The sequence below is a fragment of the Giraffa tippelskirchi genome, chromosome 9, assembly GCF_054371585.1.
Source record: "Giraffa tippelskirchi isolate mGirTip1 chromosome 9, T2T-mGirTip1v1.2.pri, whole genome shotgun sequence".
NCBI lineage: Eukaryota > Metazoa > Chordata > Mammalia > Artiodactyla > Giraffidae > Giraffa > Giraffa tippelskirchi.
In genome coordinates this window covers 40,986,035-41,001,469 of record NC_137283.1, presented here as the reverse complement: position 1 = coordinate 41,001,469, position 15,435 = coordinate 40,986,035, and the positions used below count along the sequence as shown (strand labels likewise).

At 44.8% G+C, this 15,435-nt stretch overlaps 2 protein-coding genes across 10 annotated transcripts in view; both read right to left on the bottom strand.

The window, feature by feature from the left end:
• The window catches only part of FAM3D (FAM3 metabolism regulating signaling molecule D), a 76,718-nt gene extending 67,139 nt beyond the window's left edge, over positions 1-9,579 (bottom strand). Inside the window, exons 1-5 of one of the 4 annotated variants that reach the window (XM_081524657.1) lie at positions 9,490-9,579; positions 7,435-7,612; positions 5,639-5,667; positions 5,048-5,479; positions 133-242 (exon numbers count right to left, since the gene is read on the bottom strand). The gene's annotated coding sequence lies outside the window, so the exon portion shown is untranslated. Of the gene's footprint in view, positions 1-132; positions 243-5,047; positions 5,511-5,638; positions 5,668-7,406; positions 7,613-9,489 lie in introns of those variants that run through there. The other 3 variants (XM_081524659.1, XM_081524658.1, XM_081524660.1) reach the window with 3 other exon arrangements.
• Positions 5,063-15,435, bottom strand: part of CFAP20DC (CFAP20 domain containing) — a 282,051-nt gene continuing 271,678 nt past the window's right edge. The window contains exons 18-24 of one of the 6 annotated variants that reach the window (XR_014063942.1): positions 14,673-14,773; positions 12,175-12,364; positions 11,893-12,091; positions 9,490-9,579; positions 7,435-7,612; positions 5,639-5,667; positions 5,063-5,479 (exon numbers count right to left, since the gene is read on the bottom strand). The gene's annotated coding sequence lies outside the window, so the exon portion shown is untranslated. Of the gene's footprint in view, positions 5,511-5,638; positions 5,668-7,406; positions 7,613-8,548; positions 9,084-9,489; positions 9,580-11,892; positions 12,092-12,174; positions 12,379-14,672; positions 14,774-15,435 lie in introns of those variants that run through there. The other 5 variants (XR_014063945.1, XR_014063947.1, XR_014063946.1 and 2 more) reach the window with 5 other exon arrangements.

Here is a 15,435-nt window from a genome sequence, read left to right as displayed (position 1 = left end):
GGGCTGCATGAGCACCTCCTGTGAGAAGGGGTGGGAGGAGGCACCAGCCAAGGGAGGAAAAGACTGCTGCAGGAAAGTGGGGGCTCCTCTCCTGCTCTGAATCATTATGTAAATACCCTGGAGTCTGCTTACCACAGGGGTAGCCACAGCTCTCTTGAGGAAGCTTCTGGTACAGTGGTGGCTCCCTCACATGTGTAGTGTCTAGAAAGCCAAGGCTCATGTGGCTCAGTCCCCAAAAGGTACTGCAATGACAATCATATAGTCAATACCATCAAGGGCTTTTACAAATAAGTTCTTTTCTTTGTATTATTCTGAGCATTCTCATAATGACAGAATGCTCACTGATTTCCTTGAAATTTTGTTTTATAAATCTTCTCATGCCATGATGTTCTCTATATCCTTGACCCTCCACACACAAGAAACAAAAGCCTCCTTCAGACCTTGCTCTTGCCTGTTACCCTTCTTCTCTCCCTTTGCCTCTTAGTTTTCTCACCCTCAAACCCCACCCAGCTGGTCCAGTCTCTCCTTGAAGGGTGGAGCCAGGAAGTAAGCTGTAATGGTTAATTTTATGCATCAGTTTGGTTGGGCTATAGTGTCCGGATATGCTGAAACATTATTCCAGCTGTTTCTGTGAAAGTATATATATATGTATATATACATATATATATACACACATATATATGTGTGTGTGTATTTTGTTTTTGGATAAGGTTAACATTTAAGTCTGTGGACTTTGAGTAAAACATTGCCTTCTGTACTGTGGGTGGGCCTCATCTAATCAGTTGAAGGCCTTAAAAGAACAAACTGAACCTCCTCTGAGCAAGAAGGAATTCCGCCAGCTGATTGCCTTTGGACTTGAAGCGCAACTTTCCTCTGAGTCTCCAGTCTGCCAATCTACCCAGCAGATTTCAAACTTATGAAGCTTCCACAATTGCATTATTCAATTCCTTACAATAAATCTCTGTCTCTCTCTCTATATGCATTTTGCTGGCACTATTTTTCTAGAGAACTCTGTCTAATACTTTGGACCAAGCTTGAGTCCTCTTTTGTGGGTAGGGGGTGAGGAAAGTCTGAGAGTACATTAATGGTTAATTTTGATTACAGCACAGATAGGAAGATCCTGGATATTGCATTTTGTTTTCTGTAGGTGCAGGTCAGATTTACTGCCCTGAGCAGATTCCTTCCTGGGTAGACACTGAACACTTAGCCAGCTACATGGAACAGCAGAGACAGTATGTCCTGCCTACCCCAGTGATAACCCCTGAGGACCCAGTCTTGGCCTTAGACCAGTGGTCCTCAATACTGGTGGTTCTGTCCCCTGGGGACATCTGGCAAAGGCAGCAGACAGTTTTGATTATCACAACTGGGAAGTAGGGGATATGACTGCTATGTCTCTAGGAGGTAAAGGTAGGGACATGGCTAAACATCCTACAAGGCACAGGACAGCCCCACAGACATTCCCTGACAAAGGATGGTCTGACACAAATGTCAATAGTGTCAAGGCTGGGAAACTCTGATCTAGACAATTAAGTAACAAATATAGCAGGCCTTCAACTCTATCTTCCATGCGATGCCTGTTCTCTTTCTCTCTCCTGTTCCTACCTCGCTTACTCTTTCTCTCTCTCCTTTATTTCCCTGTCTCTGTGTATCTCTGTGTCTGTCTGTCTGTCTCTTTCTCTCTCTCTCTCTCTCACACACAGGCTCTTTTTCCTAGAGAGAAAATTCTATAAGCTGAGAGAATTATGACAGAGACCGAAAAGACAGCAGCATTTATTTCACTATATCTCTGTCCTCTAACACCTCAGTGCTTACAGCCCCAAGGCTCTGGTGCCCTAGCATAAAATCTGTGAGATTTAAACGTATACTAGGAGATGCCTTGTAAAACATACAGAATATGATCTGACAAGGTCCTTTCCCAGTGTCCTACTCCACACAAATCTCCAGGCAATAATTCAAGTTCAGGGCTTTTCTCCTCTTAAAACAGGTGTGTGACGCCACCCAGGCGCTGGACTGAAGTGCAGATTGTAGTTAACATCGAGCATTTCCTTCTCTGGGTAATGGATTTTATTTCACCAAAAACGAGCATTAAAGAGCTTCTAAGGAGACACCATTGTTTTTAATGATGGTTTTGTTTGCCTTAGAAAATGTGAGGTGTTGTTTCAGAGTGATAATAACCATTAACTTTGGGTTTATTCTGGGGTTAATGGATTATTATAATGCTGAGGAAAATTATTTCCCAATAAATGCTAAATTTCATTTTTTTCTGCACCTCCTCTCTCTTTGCCACATGTTCAGTGTCTTTTCTTCTGCTGTAAAAATGTGCAGATCCCAGATAAATGGGCTGACAAATTGGGCTGTGTTTTCTTTACCACTTCTGATACTTGAAAAAAGATCCCAAGTTAATTATTAATGTGCATTGGCAAAAAGGAAAGGTATTCAATATCTTTCCTTATTAGGATAAGTTTGGTGACCTTTCTTTAAGAGAAATCCCATTTCTGTGAGTTTCACATGCATCAAAAATTGGCCATTTCCAAAAAACACATGAAAAGATACTCAACTTCACCAATTACAAGAGAAATGCAAATCAAAACTACAACGAGAGGGGATATATGTATACCTATGGCTGATTCATGTTGAGGTTTGACAGAAAACAACAGAATTCTGTAAAGCAATTATCCTTCAATAAAAAAATAAATTAAAAAAACACAAAACAACGAGGTATCACCTCACACCAGTCAGAACGGCCATTACCAAAAAACCTACAAACAATAAATGCTGAAGAGCTTGTAGAGAAAAGGGAACTTTTCTATGCTATTGATGGGAATGTAAGTTGCTACAATTACTACAGAGAACTGGGCATATATCCAGGTAAAATCATATTTTGAAAAGATACATGCATCCCAATGTTCATAGAAGCATTATTTAAAATAGGCAAGACATGGAAGCAACCTAAAGGTCCATCAACAGAGGAATGGGTAAAGAAGATGTGGTACATATATGCAGTGGCATATTACCCAGCCATGAAAAAAAATGACATAATGCCATGTGCAGCAACATGGATGGACCTAGAGACTATTATATAAGTGAAGTAAATCAGACAAAAGAAAGATGAATATCATAGGATATCACTCATATGTGGAATTTAATTTTAAAAAAGGATATAAATGAATGTACTGACAAAACAGAAATAGACTCACAGATAGTCTATTTGTCATAAAACAAATTTATGGTTATCAAAGGGGAAATGCGGTGGGGGTAGGGGAAGGATAAATTAGGAACTTGGGATTAACATACACACACTCCTCTATATAAAATAGATAACCAACAAGGACCTACTATATTGCACACGGAATTCTACTCAATATCCTGTAATAAACTAAATGGGAAAACAATGTGAAAAAAATGAATATATGTATATGGATAAATGAATAACTTTGCTGCACAATTGAAACTAACACAACATTGCAAATCAACTATATTCCAATAAAACTAACAAAAAAATAGACAACCAACAAGGATCTACTGTATAGCACAGAGATCTATACTCAATATTTTGTAATACCTTATAAGGGAAAAGAGTCTGAAAAAGAATATGTATATAGATATATATATACACAGTGGAATTACTTTGTTGTGCACCTGAAACTAACACAACATTGTAAATCAACTATACTTCAACAGCAGCAAAACCTGTAGTTTATATGCCTACTTTTTTTCAGGGGAATTCTACCCTCTTCACATGCTTAGACTCAGATTTCTATGCTAAAGATGTTACCTGCAATTAAATGAGTTGTGTTTTAACTTGTCATTTATTTTACCTAAATACTAGATATAATTTTATAAATGCCAGATCTATCACTACCTAGTCCTTGGACTTTGAGCAAAACATTTGGAGCAAATGTTGGAGCAAAACCTCTCCAAAGCCTCAGTTTTCCCATATGTAAAAAGGGGCTAATAATAGAAACAACCTCATAGAATTGTTACTAAGATTCAACTAGATTCAATGAACAATTTAAGTGCATATTAGCATCCAGTAGTTGTCAGATATTATTATTGTTACTATGTTGGAAAATAAGTGGTAGTAACCTTGAGAGCATTTTAGCTACATAGACAAGCTGGGCAATACTTCAGCCTTCAAGAGGGCTGTATTATTCCTCTGATGTTGATTTATTTGCAAAGAGGTTAGGCCTGTGGTCCAGTGGATTCACTAGTGTGATTACTGCTTAGATCCTGCTCAAGAGGAAGATCTGGTGAAGATTCATGCAGGTTTTGGTTTGTTTTATAAAAATGTCTACATGTCTATTTTTTTAATAAAAACATGAATGATAAAAAAAAAAAACCTCGGTCATTTCCACAACATTCTCCAGCTCAAATTGGTGGATTGTTATGACTTTGGTCACTGATGTAAATGCTTTGTAATTCATGGATTACTCATTGCAGGGGCAGGCAAGCAGTCCACTGAGCTGCTGGGACTGCGTCAGAAGCACTTGAGCACCAGCCAGACCTCCCCATCGCTTTGCCTGTGGATTCTGCACGGTAGCTTACAGGTTTCAAAATGGGTTTAAGGAAATACACAGCATTCCTCATGACTTCTCCCCCTGACCCAGTGCCTCCCCTGCTCGCCCCATGGAATAGTCAGGGGCCTGAAAGTCAATTCCTAGGATGAAACAACCAACACTCATTTCAGGGAATGTTTGCTGAGCACTTACTATGGTCAGGTCCAATGTGGTAGAGACCCGAGGGCCCTGACCCCAAGGTCACCATCTTGACAGAGTCTTGACAGCTCAACCTCTCTTTAGGCCTAGGGTGCTGAGCTTACACTTAAGAAAGGAATGCCGAATCCGAGTCAGAGCACCGGTGGTCTTACCCAGAATCTAAATGCACAGACAAGTTTAAAAACATAAGTTCTCACCAGGCACAGGCGGAGCCAGGAGAAGCCAGGGACCACCGGCGTCATCCCCAGGCCTCCTCTCAATACAGTAGAATTCTCCCTCCTCCAGACTGAACAAAGGAACTCGCTCAGCAACGCCAGTGGGGCAACACTTACCGAAAAGAGAGCTGCTTTGGCCGTGAAGCATTTCTATGTTATACTTCAGTAAGTAAGAAGGGTATGTGACATCTTCTAGGAGGCCAGGCCCTGTAAATCTATGGATTCCAGACTGTTCGCACTGTAAGCAGCCCAGACACCTCGGGTACATCCCGTTGAGAGCCCTCCCTGGGCAGGGCGGGGGGTGGGGGGAGGCTGTCTCCCTGTCAATATCTTCTGTGTTTTCCAGAAGATCAGTCAGAAGCATGTTTGTGAGGGGACTTGATATGCTTTCCTCTCTGGGATGGAGAAGCTCAGGCTCTGTTCACGTGTCCGTCCAGGTGCCCCACTGATGAGCAGTGTCTGCCGCAGGTGGATGCGGAGGGGGCGGGCCGGGCCGCAGGTGTGCGGTTCTGAGCATCTGTGAACAAGCCAGTCCCGATCACGTGAGGCCTGAAGGAGGAGCGTGTGGTCAAAGTCATGACTGGGTGAGGGGGAGAAGAGACTCAAACCAGCGTCCCTGGGCTCCAGGGCTTTCCATCCATACTCTTATATATGTCACTGGTTACAAGTTCAGACTCTGGAGTGAAATAACACGAGTTCTCTACTCACCAGTGGTGATCACGCCCAGGGTCCCGAGCCTATAGAAATCCAGAAACGGGGAGGACACTGTCAGACTCTATTTTTCCACGTGCTGGGCTCAGTGCCTTGCACCTACTACCTGATCTAATTACTCCCTGCTGCCCTGTGGTAAGGAGGGGTCTTATTGCTATCCTCATTTTGCAGACAGGGAAACTGAGGCCCAGGGAGGTTAAGTAACTCACCCATGGCCACATATCTTAAGTGTGCGGAGTGGGTAGTGACAGTCAGGCACACTTTGACTGTGGTAATTCAGTCAGGCATCTGGTTTAATTAGACGGGCTTCTTTGCCCAAGTGGCTTCATCAAGGCCCCAAGCAGTCCTCTCCAGCCCCTCTTTCTCCCTAAAGTAAACAGTTATGAGTTTCCATGTGGCTACATTTCATTTCCTGTTCCATGGAGAGTGAACGGCTGTTAGAAGTATAAAGCAAGGTTTGTCAAACAAATTAAAGGAAAAACAATGTAAAGTCCAAGTGAAGAGTTGAGAATGGATTTTACATGTCAAGCCACTGTGTTGAAGCAACATTAACACCAGTTTGTTGGCAAAAATCCATGTTTTCTAGACGGCCATCTAAATGCATTGAACTACCGCTTAGTGGGGTCAAGTAGCAGTAACAGCAGCCTAGCGGAAACAGAACACGCTGTGGCCTCCAAGTCTGTCAGGCCCCCTGTGAGCCTAGCCCAGTGCCTTTACCTGCCCTCCACTGCCCCCACAGGCCTCTGCTTTTCTACCTGTTGGATGAGATGGCCCTTGAGGGGTTGGCCCAGTCCTGGTTACAACTGGTTAACCCAATTGTTAAATGTGGTTAACAATTTCCTCTACTGGCCCTCCAATAGCATCTGATAGCATTTTGGGAACACGGATGTCTCACAAAGATTGGGGAGGGGGTGGCTCTGTTGTTTTGGATTTTTGATCCCACTTGGGAATCTAATGCAAACTACAGATCTTCTTCCTAGCAAAAAATCTGTGTATAGACAACATTTGACTCGTATAATTTTAGGAAGTTCCTAGAGCCTTCCTCCAATGCTCATGGATTTCAGGTAAAGAACCACTGGAGTTAGGAAACTGTATGCATGCAATCTGAAGACAGAAGCACAAGAAATTGGGTTCAGAAAATACAGTGCGTGAATAAAACTGAACAGATTTTCCCCAGACTCCCCACTGTGGTGGGTAGTTTCTTGGATGGGTCCCAGTGACTCTTGCTCCCCGGCACTCATGCTTTTGTGAGTGCGAGTCCCTCCTCTTGGGTGTGAACTGGGCCCAGTGGCTTGCCTCTGAGGCACAGAATGCAAAAAGTGAAGGAATGGCGCCCTGGAGATCAAGTTATAAAGACTCTGGCTTTCATCTTGTTACCCTCTATCGTTCTGTCACTTGCTCTCTCTGAGCGAAGCTGGCAGCCAGGTTGTGAGCTGCCCTGAGGAGAAACCCTTGTGGCTGGAAACCAGCTGACAGCCAATGAAGAACTGAGGCCCAGGAGCAACTAAGTTCTTCCCACAGTTACGTGAGTGAGTGTGGAAGCAGATCTTCCCTCAGTCCAGCCTTAAGACGAGGCTTAATTTGAGACCGTAGTTACAGTTGACACCTTGACTGCAGCCTTGTGAGGCCGAGGCCCCCTAAGGTGTTCCGGGTTCTTGACCATAAGAATGTTTACTGTTTTAAGCCATCAAGTTTTGGGGTAATTTGTTACACAGCAGTAGACAGCTAATACATTCACAGTCTAACTCCAGGAGCATGATAGCACACAGGAAGCTTCTGAGAGGGACACTCACCAGACTCAGTGCCCTTAAGAAGCATGAAAGCAGCATATGCATCTCAGGATCCCAGCCTGGGGGCAGTATATGACCTTAACTCTACCGGGGTCCTGTGTCTACCAGCCACTGCCAATGCCAGGCCTCCCATGGGTGTCTGATATCTTCTGACTTTTCCTTTCCAGTCTCTGGCTCTGTTCTATGGCCAAATACAAAAGAAAAAGAAAGTTGACTGGCTTTCAGTATTATGAATGATGAAGCGGTCATCAATTCATCTCCCTGGGGCAGACTTTCTGTTGCCACAGAGAAGAGGTGACATTTGCTCACCCTGTCGATGTGACATACGATTTCTTTTGGCTCCCTGGTCAGCCTGTGGGAGTCATGTCACAAGAAGCCAAGAGGCTGCGGTCTGGACAAATGGCTCTGGGCAGACTGGCAGCTGTGATGAAGGACAGGTCGTCCAGAGGTTGGTCATGCCAAGTTGGATAACCATCAGAGCACAAATCACGCCAGCAGGAAGACATGACATCAGCCACCATAAAGCAATGGGAACAGCCGCAAGGCTTGCACGGTTGTTGCTGGGTAGGGATGGGAGGGTGGGGTGTGTGTGATGTCTTGAGAATGACAGCACATGTGGGGTAAAGCCTTCATTAATTCTTAAACTTTACTGGCCCCAGGGGAATCACATACTGACAAGAAGGTAGCCATTTTCCACCTCATCAGCTGGATGTTGTCCTGTGAATAGCAGGAAAACTTGTGAAGGCAGCAGACACTGTGTACCTTCCTGTCAGGTCTTTGAAGGCACCTGAACAGGGGCCTCTTAGGGTCAGGAAAAAGAAGTAAGATTGAAGGGGAATGAGCTGCAAAGATTGCTCTTGATTCATGAGTGTCCCTACTTTTGCTTCCAGAAATCATTACCCTTCAGGGTTGCCTGTGAATCCGTTGGGGAAAACAGGGGCTCAGTTAGGAATTCTGTAGTCCCCTCATAGAGAGACCTGATCACAGTGCTTAACTCAACAAAATCGAGGTTCTGCACCTTTTTTGAACAATAACCTCCTTTGGTAGGTAGGGAAATTCTGTGAAAGAATGTTTTTATATGCATAAAATTAAAAAATTCAATGATGGAAACAAATTATATTGAACTGGTTATCAAATGTTTTTCAAAATACAAATTTGGGACATAGTAATATATGTCCTTTTCAAAATAATGCATTAAATAACTAGATCAAGCACTGAGTTGAATAACCACCAGAATTTCAAAACAGTGATAACTACAAGTGATAAATCAAGATAAAGACAGTAACTGCAATGTTAAATGAGAACATCTGTGATTTCCAGAGACAAAGTCTGCAGGCATCGCTGATACTGCTCCGGTCTGTTGCCCATATTTATAATGGAAGGAAATGCTTCATCTCAAGTTTGAGATTCATAAAAATGATGTAACCTTTCCCCCTCTCAATTTCATAAAATCCTGAATTCTTTCCAAGGATGGTAGGGAATCAATAAACCTAGAAAAAGAGGTTTATTCTTCTCATATATAACATGTTCTGAAGGGTGCCGCCCGGGGCTGGAGCAGTAGCTCCAGGAAGATTCAAGCACTCTGATGCCCTGAGCATGTGACTTTCACCCTCATGGTTGCAAAATGGCTGTTGCATCTCCAGGCACTGCTTCTGCATTTCAGTTAGGAAGAAGAGGGAGTAAGGAGAGAGAGAGAGAGAGAAAAAAAAAAAGGTGTGTGCCAGTCTGTCTCTTGTTAACAGGCAGACAACAATTTCCTGGAAGCCCTACTTCCTTTACTTTAGTTGATACCTCATTAGTCACAATTGGTGACTTGGTCATCTCCAGCAACTTGGAAATCTGGGGAGGGAGTATTCTAACATTGCTGTTCAAACCAGAGTTGGAAGTAAGATGAAGGGGAGGAGGATATTGCATAGAACAACCAATGTTGGCTACGACTAAAGTCTGACTTGGTAAAATTTCTTCTCATAGCTTCTCATTTTTACCATTCCAATGTGCATTAGCTATGGAGGAATTCAAGGCTGGCTTCATTCATTTGTATGTTCTTTCACAACTTACTTGAAGGTCAGTTTTGTGTCTGGTCTGGTTAGGCGCTGGATCCAAGTTGAACAAAACAGCCATGGCCTGGTGACCCTGGGATCCTACAGTCTAGAGTGGGGAGAGATGACAAGAAATGTATCAAGACCACAAAATTCACTAATGCAACTCCCAGATATGGAAGAAAACATCACTTCTTATTTTCTATAACCCATCTGATCTTCCTCATAACCTCCTTCTGCCAGTGAGGGATGAAGCTTAAAGGAGCCAATTAATAATATCTCATGGTCTTAAGGTTTCAACGGTCTCTTTTCAGCATAACTATCCAGACTGTTCAAATTTCATCTGTCCCTGACAAGATTCCCAATTGGCTCCCACCAGTTGGAAAGTGGACACAGTAGGGCCCCACTATATGAATGAAATGGACCTCCTGACCCCCTTGACCTTCCAGTCTGTACCCTGTGTCCACACTGGTGCATCTAGTACCTTGGGATTGGGACAGATCAGCCCAAGAGCTGATCCCACCCAGAGTGGTGAGTCTGGAGTGGGCAAGTCCTCTGACCCAGGGCCACTGTCACCTGCCAAGACCCCTCCCCATTCTGAGGCCTGGGCCCAGAGGGGAAAGCCCCACCCTGACGTCACTATCTGCTCCCGTTGTCCCCCTCCATTGCCTGCATGGAAGGGGTGGGTACTCGACTTCTTTCTGGCCACATCCCCAGTCCTCCCTGTCCTGGCAGGGTGGGAACACTCTGGTCCCATCCACCAGCCTGCTCTTGGTATGTTAAGGAAGATCATGTTGATTAGAAATCAACATCGGTCTCTTCCACCTGCAAAGCCAAGCCAGTAAGCTCAGATCAGTTTTAGCATTCTCAGTGAGATGATAATACTGATGATAACACTTCCCTGGTGTTCCAACGGTTAAGACTCCACCCTTCCAATGTAGAGGGGTCCAGGTTCGATCCCTGGTCAGGGAACTAAGATCCCACATGCTGTGGGGTCCGGCCAAAAACAAAATGATAACACTGAAAGCCAAGATCTCAGGAGCAGAAGTTAGGGGTGTAGGTGTGTGTGTGTGTGTGTGTGTGTGTGTGTGTGTGTTGGTAACAGAAGGTGGGACTGGGGATTAAAAGACATTGCTTTGCTATTTAAGCCTGATTACTCGAGGAAATAATGTTTAGAAACTGTGACTCTTTTTATGGGTGTGCTGGCACACCTGTTACAACTGCTTCTAGTACAAATTCAATTAATCGATAAACACAGGGGCAGGGCAATGGTCTGATTAACTCTCTGGCTAACCAAGGATTAACTTGACTTCCTATCTCTTCCATAATTCTAGTGAAGAATGCTTATAAAACATTTGAGTGCCCTCCCTGTTCCCTCTCCCTTTGTTGACAGCTGCTAGTGAGGACTCTGAAATCAGTAGTCTGTGGATGGAGAGATGAGGTTGGAAATCCCTGCTGAGGGTGACTGTTCCCAGCTGCTGCTGCTGCTGCTGCTAAGTCGCTTCAGTCGTGTCCGACTCTGTGCGACCCCACAGACAGCAGCCCACCAGGCTCCCCCGTCCCTGGGATTCTCCAGGCAAGAACACTGGAGTGGGTTGCCATTTCCTTCTCCAATGCATGAAAGTGAAAAGCACTTCTTGGGAAAGCTGCTGTTTTGACTGTTTGCCTGATGCAATCCACTTCTGCCATGTGTTCCTGTATCCCGAGTTAGACAAAATTATGTCCCCAGTTAGTTGAGTTCTATTGACTCGAGGTCCCACTGCTCTGTCAACTCCTTGCAGGTGGGGGCAGCATGCATCCTGTGCACCAGATTCAGTGCCGATTTGGCACACAGTAGATGCTTTATCTTATTATTTAAATGAATGAATGAATGAAATGTATAATGACTCATGTTAGCAAACAGTTCACCCTGCAGGTATGGAAGACCTTGTACTCTGCTCAGATTGTTCAGCTGCAATCCCCTCAGGTGTCTTTTTGTCAACAGCTCAGTTTGATAAAACAGACTCTCACCTGGCTGGGGATGGACTGGAGAACTAGTTTCCACTCATCTCTCTTTCCCCCATTACCTTCGTGGTTTAGGAGCAGGTGTCCCCCAAGAAGGGCTGGAACCCAGGGCTTGGCTGCCTTCTCCCCAGGAACCCTCTCAGGTTTCCCTGTGTTATTTCGTTGGGCTGTGAGACTGTGAGCACAGTGGTTTGGACCATGGGCTCTGGAACCAGGCAGAATCCAGCTCCCAGGCATTTCCCCCCTCCAACACTACCTGCAAACCACTCTGGCCCCCTGCCTTGACCATGTCAAGTGCAGTCCTGTCTCCAGGGCTTTGCAACAACTTCCTCTACCTGGAAACCTTTCCCCAGGGCTGCCCCTCTTGAGTTTTCCAATCTCTGGTCCTGTGTCTCCTCAGGGGCTCTCCTGACCTCACCCTTTCCAGCGGGAGCCTCCTTCCCTGGGAGTTCCTCTCTAGCCAGCTCTTTTCCAGCACTCTCCCCCGGTGGTGTGGTCCATGCACATTCCCCCCAGGATGAATGCATTCTGAGGACAAAGCCTTTGACGTGTTCTCTGTTGACACTCCAGTGCTCAGAACAGGGTCTGGCACACAACAGACATGCGAAACCTGTTTGCTGAAATGAATGGAAGAATGAATAAAGTTGTTTAAGCTCTCCTGGCCTCGGTTTCCTCACCCATCAAGTGATTATAAAAATACCTTAGAGGATTGTCATGAAGATTAATTGAGTTCATGTTCAAAGGTGATGGTCTTGATACAAGTTCTTGATACAAGATGGTGATTTTGAAGATTTCCTTGGCCACCCAAAGCCTTCTGGTCTCCAATAGTCAGTAAGATAACTCCACACTTCATCAGCAGCTCTGACGTTCAGCTATGCTGTGTGCAGAGACTGAAGAAACATTCCTGCAAACAGTGAGATGGCTTAAAGGACAGCGCTATCGCTTGCTCATGGTTATTTCATGCTGGTGCTTTAAGAGGTTTGGAAACAATCTACTGGAAGGTATTCCTCCAGCTGGGCATTACAGCACGGACTATAATTTCACTACAAATGTGTCTATGCTCTTTAAGCAGTGGATCATTAAGTTTAACAATATCAAAGTGCTCTCTGTGTTACATACAACTTAATTAGTGTACATGGTAATATTAAACAGGCCTATTCACACTGAGACATATATTTATACTTCTTTTTTCTTGGCTTAGACTGATTCATCCCACAACCATGACCATAACTGTAAATTACAGAGGAGTAATTATTTGCTCCTAAAGGAAAGGAGGGACTTGAGACCTGCTTGGCTGGGGGTGGTGGTGGGGAATGCAGAGTGGAGGTGGTGTGGTGGGGAGAAGGGTTTCATGAGAATCTCATTTCCTCAAGAAAGCCTGAGATTCTAGGCTAGGCTGAGTACCTTACTTTTCTCTCAGCACAGCATCCCACCTGTCTGTTTATGGTCTGTCTCCCAGTCTAGCTGTGAGTTCTAATCTGGCAGATGTGAGATCATCTCAGTAACTTCTGTATTCCTACCCCTTCATGTGGTGCCTGGTGGGCCTGAGATGCTCAACAACCATATACATCTATTCCAGCAAATGTTTATTAAGCCCTTTATTTAGGCCAGGAAGTTTCTAATTGTGTGTGTGCGTGACGGGGGGTGGTCGTGGTGGTTACAATGGTCATCAGAAATAGAGTTATTGACCGCACTCACAGACAAGATGAGATAAGACACTAAATATTAAAACAAAATTGTAGTCGTGATAAGGTATTTAGGGCTATGAGTATCTATTCTGGGAGTTTGATCTGGTCGGGGAGCTCAGGAATGTTTTTCACAAAGAAGTGACGCTTAATTGAGATCCAGAGGATGTATGGGCATTAACAAGCTGAAGAGGGGAGGGAGCAGGCTGGGGCAAAGGCCGTGGGGCAGAGGAACCCAGAAATAAGTGAGAGAAACTAAGGCAGGTCAGTGTGGCTGGAGAGAGGAGGGTCACGTGACTTAGATGAGTCTTGGAGGGTGGGGTGGGACTATATAACATAAAACTTTAACGGCCATGACACACACAGTAGTTAATTTGTTGATTTTTCCTTCTTTGGGACTTTTATTTCTTTCTCAACACTTTCCTTTCAGGCAACTGGGGCAGGAAACCCAGGTGGAGATTGCCACGCTATGGTCATACCATAGCTGATGGTGTTGTTTCAAGGTCATTGCAACAACAGCTCCCTCTGCTCACGGTCTTCTGTGGTGTGACCTGGGCCACATGATGTGGAGCCAGTAGAGTATACTGGGAGAGAAGCCATGTGACTTGTGAGTTGAGCTCACAAAGGGTGGTGCTGCTCTCACCCGGGTCTCCTGGAGTGTTTGCTTCCTGGAGGTTCCCTCTTGGGAAGTCCAAAGCCGTGTGGGGAGGTCATGTGTACATGATCTGGTCAACAGTTCCAGTTCCAGCCCAGCCCAGCCCTCAAGTACCCCTGTCGGGGCCCCAGACATGTGCGTGAAAAAGCCTCCAGATGACTCCAGTCACAGACCCTGGCCCGCCTCCACCCATTTGAACCTCTCAAGCTGAGGCCCTAGATGTCGTGAGGCTGAATAAAGCTAGCCGGCTGACGACCCCTCTGAATTTCTGACCCACAGACTCTGTAAGCATATCAGCAGTCCCCTGGCTGTGGGTTTATACCACATAGTTTTGGGGTTGACTGTTACACAGCAGTAGGGAACCAGCACGCATGTCCAGGGAGATAAGACTGATCATTTTGCCAAGGGCAGCTGCAATTCCCTGGACGCCCAAGGTCACACTGGAACTCAGAGGTTCTGCTCCCAGGACTCCAGCTTTGCTTTATGATGGGGCAGACGACCCGAGAGAGAGCATCTCCAAGTCAAGAGCCCACCCCTCGCATTTTGGGCAGGGCTGAGGAGGCAGGGGACCCTGAGCAGACAGGCCACTCTCTCAGAGTTCCTGTCTACCTTCCTTCCTCCAGGTGTGAATGTCACATGCCGGCTGTGAGTGTCTGCCCGAGTCCTGATTTAATTGTGCGCTTGGGATCAGTTATTTTTGAAAGATTCCCCCAGCTGATACACACGGCTGGTGTTTTGCCAAGAAAGATAAACAGCCTCACCTTGTATGCAGTGCAGTTGGATTCAGTCTTCACTAAATACAGCAGCTGTCTCCCAGGACAGCCCTGAAAATACGGGAGCACTCTGATTCCAGCTCACCTTTCAACTCTGCCGTGTCACGTTTGGTGAGGTGCAGCCGCCAGATTTGACGCCATGTTTATCACCACATAATCCGGCTTCTAAATCCTCAAGCAGTCGTGCTCCATTAAAAAAAAAAAATGCCAGTGAGAGACTCATCTTGATCACCTCAAACACTAGTCACTCTTTTCAACTGAAACATAGAAACAAAACTAAGCAATGCTAAGCAAACGTTCACTTTGGTGGTCTTTAAAAATGTCATGAATTAAACTGAAAATCGAAATTACTCAGCACAATAAGAAACACTTACTGAGTGTTGCCATTTTGCACATCAGGTAGTAAGGCTGTAATTGTGAATAAATTGCTTATAGGAAGATTTCTCCCCCCTCTAATGCTGTAGCGGCAGATGGGTTAATAAATATGCAACACTTTGTACCCACATTTGCAATTTTAGAGGGGTAAAGTCTTTCTCCCACCTCACTTCCACATGCACAAAATGCACAGTCATCCAATATTATACTTTTAATGGAGAAAACTTAATTCATGGAATGGAAGTAGCATTCTGTTTGCAACAATTTTTACTAGTTTAGCAACAGTTATCCTGTGAGACAACACAGAAGCTGGTACTTAGGTTCTCTCTCCACAAGAAACTTTTCCTTCTTTCTTGGAAACTTTTCTGACTTTTAAGTGCAGGAGCATTCTTGCACCTTTACTGGTGACTATGGTAGGTGTTGATAAGCAGCAATTTATTCTGTGATCCTGTTTGCTTGATAGGAGGCCATGT